This window comes from Rutidosis leptorrhynchoides, chromosome 1, assembly GCF_046630445.1.
Source record: "Rutidosis leptorrhynchoides isolate AG116_Rl617_1_P2 chromosome 1, CSIRO_AGI_Rlap_v1, whole genome shotgun sequence".
NCBI classification, from domain to species: Eukaryota; Viridiplantae; Streptophyta; class Magnoliopsida; order Asterales; family Asteraceae; genus Rutidosis; species Rutidosis leptorrhynchoides.
The window spans coordinates 651,265,481-651,273,604 of NC_092333.1; the positions used below are offsets into that span (position 1 = coordinate 651,265,481).

The 8,124-nt window shown below is 36.0% G+C and overlaps 1 long non-coding RNA gene across 6 annotated transcripts; it reads right to left on the reverse strand.

The window, feature by feature from the left end:
• Nucleotides 1–2,462: 2,462 nt before the first annotated feature.
• On the reverse strand, nt 2,463–7,902 carry LOC139885792 (uncharacterized). Of its 6 annotated transcripts, XR_011772093.1 has the most exons (6): nt 7,495–7,902; nt 7,369–7,410; nt 5,555–7,201; nt 5,418–5,468; nt 4,164–5,323; nt 2,463–3,015 (listed from the first exon to the last, which is right to left on the reverse strand). It is a non-coding gene; the product is annotated as an uncharacterized lncRNA (long non-coding RNA). The 6 variants fall into 6 exon arrangements; XR_011772095.1 differs by having other exon boundaries at nt 4,164–6,547; nt 7,116–7,201; XR_011772094.1 differs by having other exon boundaries at nt 4,164–6,972; nt 7,116–7,201.
• Nucleotides 7,903–8,124: the final 222 nt, after the last annotated feature.

Genomic DNA, 8,124 nt, shown 5'->3' on the forward strand with positions numbered 1-8,124 from the left:
CAACACACGAGCTGGCAAGGAATTAACCAAGAACATACCGGTAATGACGTCATCGGTAGCGGTTGCAGCGTCTACCGTCATCTGAAATGCCCTTGCTTCTGCTGTTGGAGGATTCTTTCTCTTCTTCCCGGCGGTAGACGCAGAAGATCCCCCAGAAGTAGCTGACCTCGCTCCTGACCCTGCCCCAGAACCGGCTCTTGACGCAGATGGACAATTTGCTGACCTATGACCTACATGATGACAAGTCCAACACACATCGGACTTAAAGGAACAAGTTGTTGTTTCATGACCTAATACTCCACATCTCAAACATCTTCGGGTCATTGGAGAACATGGATCGACATGAGTCGACTTACAAACATTACACCAACCAGAATGACTAGAACCCGATCCACTCATACCAGACTTACTTTTCTGTTTAAACCCACCTGACTTCTTACCACGAAAACCCGATTGCTTACTTGACTGTTGAGTAGACTGACCACCAGTTTGACTTTCTGATTTCCCCCATAAGATCCACCTTTTAAGCTTTCTCTTTTCACTGCCATTATATCACCTTCTGTAACTTTAGCCATCTCATGAGCCTGGGCAAAGGTTGTTGCAAATCTCGCAACGGTTCTGTACTCCGGCTTAATCACCCGCATGAAATGCTGAATTTTATCCTTTTCAGTCGGTACCCATTGTTGGACGAACCTCAACTTAGATGTAAAGTCTCTGAAAACTTCATCAATCGTCATACTTTCTGTCATCTTCATACTCAGAAACTCAGTTTTCAATCTTTCCATCTCATACTCAGAACAATACTGCTCAAGAACCTTAGCAGCAAATTGTTCCCAGGTAATCATCTGTTCCTTGGGTAAATATGCAGTAATAGAATCCCACCATTCCATTGCTTCACCCTTGAGAAGCCTACTAGCAAATAACACCATAGATTCAGGCTCACAAAAACACGCTTCTAATGCTCTCTCCACTTCTCTTAGCCAATTAAGGGTCATTGTAGGGTTTGTGTGACCATGATATTCTGGAGGTTTGCAATCAATAAATTGTTTATAGGTACACTTCTTTTTCGTCTCGGGAACTTGAAAAGGATATATCATTTGATTTGGAAATGCCTGGTTAAACGGGAATTGAATTTGGAGGTTTTGATAGGTGGTTTGAGGAAACTGTGACTGAGAACTGCCACCGGCATGAGTATAAAAGTTAGGAGGAAAGGTTGTGTTTAACACAGTGGTATTAGGGTTCCATTGTGCCCGTTCTTGTTCCAATTCCTTGATTTTCTTCCGAGCTTCTAGTAACCGACTTTGAAGGTTTATAACTTCCTGTGAGGTTTCCTCTTCCGATGACACATGTCCATCCTCATCGGGAGCTCGGAAGGTTCCGGTTCCTGGGGCGGCAGGGCCAGTAGCATTAGCTTCGTTATCTGTCATTACTGCACTACCACAACACTCACACCAAAGCTTAGTATAAATACTGTTAGTACTATCAACTAACACATAACCTGTCCTAGTACTCACTTAACCCATCCCCAGCGTCCGCTAAAATTTTTGCTTAACACTTGTGCACTTTCAAAATTTACATCATGATCATCAAAATACAAACGGGCAGCATAACGGCTAAAAATCAACACTTAGTAAAATATCCACTGCCAGAGACATTCGGCCGACTGTCTACACTCACTCGGCCGAGTGTCTAGTCACTCGGTCGATGGTCTCTCACAGTCACACTCGGCCGTGGGTCATGCACACTCGGTCGATGGTCGAGTCGGTCGGTCGAGTGTCTCGAGACACTTGGCCGACTGTGTTTATCTGCAGAAGCTGAAGACAAAGTGACGGGTTTCACCCAAATTCTTGCTCTAGAGCTCGATTACGACCTCAAAACTGACCAAATCAAAGACACTAAACATGTAGAAACATAAACCTACTAAATTTAGACTCAAACAACATCAAATCTAACCATTTTGACCCAAATTACACACTTTGTAAAAACTAACACAAAAACCCAATTTTCACAATGATTAAAGCATGAAAACTTGTGATTCTTACCTTGTTAGAATCAGTAAATCACAAAGAACACAAAGATGTAAAAGATTTGAGCTCAAGAACAAAGATTCAAGATTAGGGTTTTGATGAGTGTGAAAGTGTAAGTACGGTGTGTGTGTGGAAAAATCTAGAAATGGGAAGAAGAACACAGTACACTAGTCACTTAATTAGGTTTAATTCCCACACTGTGCGATACACGGGTATTTATCAGTTATCTGATATCTTTCGTACATCATTTGGCAACCCAAACGAAGTCCAATTTAAATAAACAAACCTGTTCTGTGACCCTTGTCACAAACTGGTCCTAACCACATCATTATTTAATAGTAAATATTAAATAAAAATAAAAGCATATAATAACACAACACTAACTTAAGGGCAAAATAGTAATCTTACAACTAGGTCCGATTGAGGACGTTACATACTTAATGTCATGGCTCATAGTTATTGATTTTCTCAAGCAAATACATTGTTTTTTAAATAATAAAGATGAATCCCTTAATACTTTCCCTAATACTAATTATTTCAATTTCAAATTAATTATAGAAAACTTACAATTCCAGAAGCGTCAACTATTTTAAAATAAATAGGAAATGTAAAAGAATATTAGTTTTCATGGTTATTACTTTATAGTTGAACAATCAAAATTATTATAACATATGACAAAATATAATAGTATCATAGTAATGCATTCGGAATCATGATTCACTCCAGTTGTATCCAACCTCATTTCAGATGGCCGTGTGTACTAATGATGTAGAAGAAGAAAAGAAAAAAGAAAAAAAACTTGTCTTACCTACAAATTGGGATATTTCATTCTCATCGTCAAGAGCTCCAAATTGGAAAGTTGGCAGCAAAAGGATATATGTCAGGCCATCATCTCATAATATTTTCAATTGAAGTAAACCAGCCGACTCCTCCACCAAAATATTGTTTTATTGTATTTCACTAGTTAGTACCTCATAACTAGCTTTTCCTGGACATGGGCAAGAAAAAGTAAGGCGGATTTATTCAACCTGGCCCGGCCTGTTTAACTTATGACAAAAATGACCATTTTCAACCCAAAACATGTTATAATTATACCTGGCAAACCAAACCTAAAGTGCTCAATTTGGGTCTAATGGGTCTTGCATATGGGTCAAATGGGTTGAGTTGAAAAGTTTCCAATTTTTTAGATTTACATCCCTAAAAATTGGCCAATGAGTTTTTTTAAAACATATTGGGTCTTAGACAAAAAATAAGAAATGGATCAATGGGGTTCAAATCCAGCAAGTCCAACAAATAGAGACGGGTCTTGTATATGGGTCCAACGGGTCGAGCTGTAAAATTTTGAATTTTAGTTGCACGATGTTATTTTTTAAAATAAAATAAAAAATAATGAAATAATAAAAATAATAAACAATAATAATGATAAAAAAATATTTAAAACAATTTTATTGAACAAAATGGTTCTCGACCCGACCCATCCCGTTTAGGTCTCGTCCCACTCAGACCTAACCCAACCCGGGTCCCGACCCAACCCGTTTGACCCATTTAAATTCTGACCCATTTCGACCCATGACCTGTTTCGACCCAAACCCATTTAGGTCTTGGCTCAACCCGACCCGTTTGCCAGACATAGTTATAATCAACCCGCCCATCTTGTCTTATTTAATCTATAAGTATTTAAATTTCCAAGGCACGCATAGTAAACGTAACCTCTGGCATATGGAACATTTGCTATGTAGTTTTCTATCTGCATAGTCTAAGTTGGGATGCAAATTCGAGCGTCACGCAGGTTGGGTCATGGGTGGGTCATAATTAGTAAACTCTTGGTATGGGTGGCTGTTTTTTCTTTTGTTTTTTAAAACAAATTGTGCATGTGAAAACATATCCCGTCACGTTGACTTTTTGATCAATTTTCAATCAAATTTTAATCCATGATTTGTTTGTTGAATTTGACTACAAAAGACCTAATTATTAAAATAACAATCTAAAGAATTTACTAATAAAGCAATGTCTGGGGCGACTTTCAACCCGTTTGGTTTATTACATTTTTAGTTATATATAAAAATATATTTTTCACCCATTTGACCCGACAGATAGACAAGCAGCACTTCATAGACAAAAGTAGGATTAACATACCAAACTCAACTCTTTTTGGGGAACAGTTGTCAGTTTCATCTACTGTTGAATATTTTGAGGCTTAACAAACAGAGCAGTTGTCCTTGACGAAAGCCTATCCTGATGATCGGTCATATGTTGAGTTCTTCACCAAATTTTCAGTTGAAATCATCTGCACACCAAAAAAATTACACGATAAATTTTTATCAATAAAACATAGAAGCAGAGGTTGTGTCAAGCATGGTGTTTTATTTGTAGAAAAACATATCTGCATTGCCTTGTAATACAGGGCTTGTACGGGTAGCTGTTTTTTCTTATTAAAAATTAAAACTTTTGAATGTAAAAAACATATACCGTCAGGTTGGCTTTCAACCTGTTTGGTTCATTTCCTTTCTAGCTATATATTTATTAACTCCACCCATTTGACCCGATAGATAGATAGATAGATAGATAGACAGATATACCACATAACATTAGATATACATCACAGCCCCAATTACCCATTTCACAAAAGTATTGGCCAAAAGTTCAAAATACAAACCTGGATAGCATTTGATGTCCTCAGACGAAGGAGAATTAATAAAGAGTATATAACATGTAACAACTTTTGGAAAACTTTAACTCTTTAAGTGTACATACAATTTGACTCTTCTGACGCTTAAACGATGGGGAAGTCAATCTTGGTTTAACTCTGAACAAAAAAGCAAGACATCCATACTAAAACGATATGATTCCCATTATCATTGCTATAATAAAATTCATGCTAAATTGCTCCAACGTCTTCACGAAAGTTTACTATAGATTAAAGATAGCTTCAAACAGGAACAAAAACAACACTAGAGCTTTACACACGGTCACACAGAGTCGGAATATGAAATGTGAAAACAAAATGAAATCAAACCACGGTACAAAAACCTTAAAATAAGCGCCATAAAATCTTACACTGGCCAGCTTTTTACAATCTTCCCTTTTGGAGGAAGGCCAACCACCAAATTAGTCGAATCATAGGTGAAATCTAGGCTGAAAAAAATACTTAAAATTTTTTCAATTTAACAGAGTTGTTTTCCTCACATAGTAAGATTATAAAAAGTGTACCTGTTGAACCAGTCACCAGAATTATAAAAAGTGTACGTACCTGTTGAACCAGTCACCAGAATTATAAAAAGTGTACTATCTCATTTCTACAATTGAAAAAAGGAACACCTTGCAATTAATAGTTAACGAAAAATTCATCATGTGAATGGGAGTGCAAGAGAAAATGATGTAATGTCATACCATGGTACTTTTCATCATATGACCTATAAGATCAAAACGGAACCCATCAATCTGTAACAGATATATGTAATAGGCAGTTAAAACCATTAAAATAAAAATAAATATAAATGAAAATGTGAAGTTTTTAGTGTCATAACCTTATAATTGACTACGCAGTTTAAAAAGATCCTCAATGTTAAAATTGTGTTATTTGGCAGCAAATGGATGTGCGTGAGCCCCGACATCTAATAATATTATTCAAATGAAGTAGACCAACCGACTCATTCAACAAAATATTGTCTATACGTTATAGCATTTAAATGTCTAATGAGTAATGAAGAAATACATTTGTTAGTGTTTAAAAACATATCTTCATATGTCCTTGTCTTTAACTCAACGAGGTCACTTGTGATTCATGTTTATTAGGTAGAAAAGTAAATCAGGATTAACAGTTGAGTCATTAGCGCTGTAGAGATGCATATGCTAAATCAAGGACAAGGACAACAAAGCAAACAAACAACCCACAATTTTTTTCTTCCACAGTTGTTTCTTTTACTTAGCTTAGCATGCGAATTAAAGTTTTACAAGGAACGATTATAAGAAAACGAATGAGACCTATAAACTGTCATACCTAAAATTAAAGTTTTATAAGGAACCATTATAAGCTTTAAACCCTTCGTTTCGAGAGGGGCTTTCACTCCTGATCCTGGCACCCTTTTCATACGCATTACACCCAAAAAGGACCAAAATATTACCCGAATTGATAGATTTATACATATATAAGAATCTACCATACCTCTCAGTACAATCATTGAGAAGCCAAACTTGATGAGATAGAAGACATGTTGCATGATAGGGATAAGGGGAAATGCTCCAAGTCTCATCCCTCTCTTAATAAAATAATGTAATTGGTGGATATACAACACCCAAAACTGATAATAAAAATTCTCATTTTCCTTTATAAAACACAACTTCCGTGAGGGCATGTTGCTCACGAAACTTATTGACACCACATATGATAGTAAAATATCTTAACAGAAGATATTGATACATTAGTTATAGGTCCTTATGCACACGTAGTCAAATATTAGAACATGCCTTTTTAGTCCCATCGACAAAAGCAATAGAAATTGTCATCCCTCAAGCTGCAACTAATACCAAACAAGCAATTATTCAACTATCCGAAGTGGAATACCACGATTCGTTCTATATTCCATAAAAATACTTACATTAATATTCAATATCAATTTCATAAACAGATGCATAGAATAAACCAAATCAAATAACAATACAAGGTAAAATAGAATAGAACCATCAGGTACGAAACATCGAAATAGTAGTCAAAGTAAGACTATCTGGCGAATCAATATTAAGTTCCTATAAGAAACCGCCATAACCAATTGAAGTATAATATTACATCTAATTTTTGGGCTGTCATTATCAGCTAAAATTTGAGTGAGCTTTGTAAGAAACTCCTATAACAACATATTTGATGAATTACCCGTGTGACCATTTATTTAAATAAAGCTTTTAGTCTTCTGGCTTCTTTATCTGGTTTGCAGGGAGAAGTTCCTAACTGTGAGGGTGACATCAAGGAGGAAGATGAAGGTATAAACATGTGAAAGCAGGTCAGACCCAAATATACACCCCAAAAGAATTACCATCATCATCGAGAATGTGAAATGTGAAAACAAAATGAAATTAAAACATGGTACAAACCGTATAACATTGGCCAGCTCTTTTCAATCTTGCCTTTCGGAGGAAGCCCCACTCCCTAATCATTCGAATAGTAGCTAAAATCTAGCCTGAAAAAGATACTTACATATTATAAATTTAGCATAGTTGAACCAGTCACCATAATTATATGAGTAATGATCTAAAGACTCTACAATCTATAAAACGAACGCCTTGCAGTTAATAATTAAAGAAATATGAATGCGAGTGCAAGAGAAAATAATGTAATGGCACATACCATCATCATATGACCCATAAGATCAAAACGGAACCCACCAATCTGTAACAGATCCACGTAATAGGCAGTTATAAAACCATTAAAATTAAAACATAGATGAAAATATGAAGTTTTTAGTGGCATTACCTTACAATTGACTACCCAGTTAAAATAAATCAGTCCAAATTGACTAAATCAGTCCACTTCCCATCACCCGAGAACCTATAAAAAATACTAATTAAGGCGAGACATGAAGGGTGCTATCAAATAGGTGACAAATTCGACTCATTTACTTACAAATGGGTCCATCTGGGTTGTGTTTTATCAGTGACATAGAGTATTAATGTGATAATAAAGTTTTATTATACTTCACATTTTAGTTACCGATAACTAGATTTTCTTGAAAACGGGCAAGAACAAGTGTCGGCAGATTTATTCAACCTGGCCTGGCCAGTTATAACTTGTGCCAAAAATGACGAGTTTCAACTTTCAACCCAAGACCATGACCTGTTTTGACCCGTCAATCAACCCACTCATCTTGTCACACCTAATACCAAAGTAGGAATAACATACCAAAGTCAACTGTTTTCAGGGAACAGTTGTCAGTTTCATCTTTTCTTAAATGTTTGGAGGCTTATAACAGACACAAGCAGATGATGGATCATATGTTAAGTTCTTTACTAAAATTTCAATTGACATCATATGCGCACCAAAAAATAACAAAATTTTATATCAACAAAACAAATAAAAGCAAAGGTGGTGTCAAAGCATGGTGTT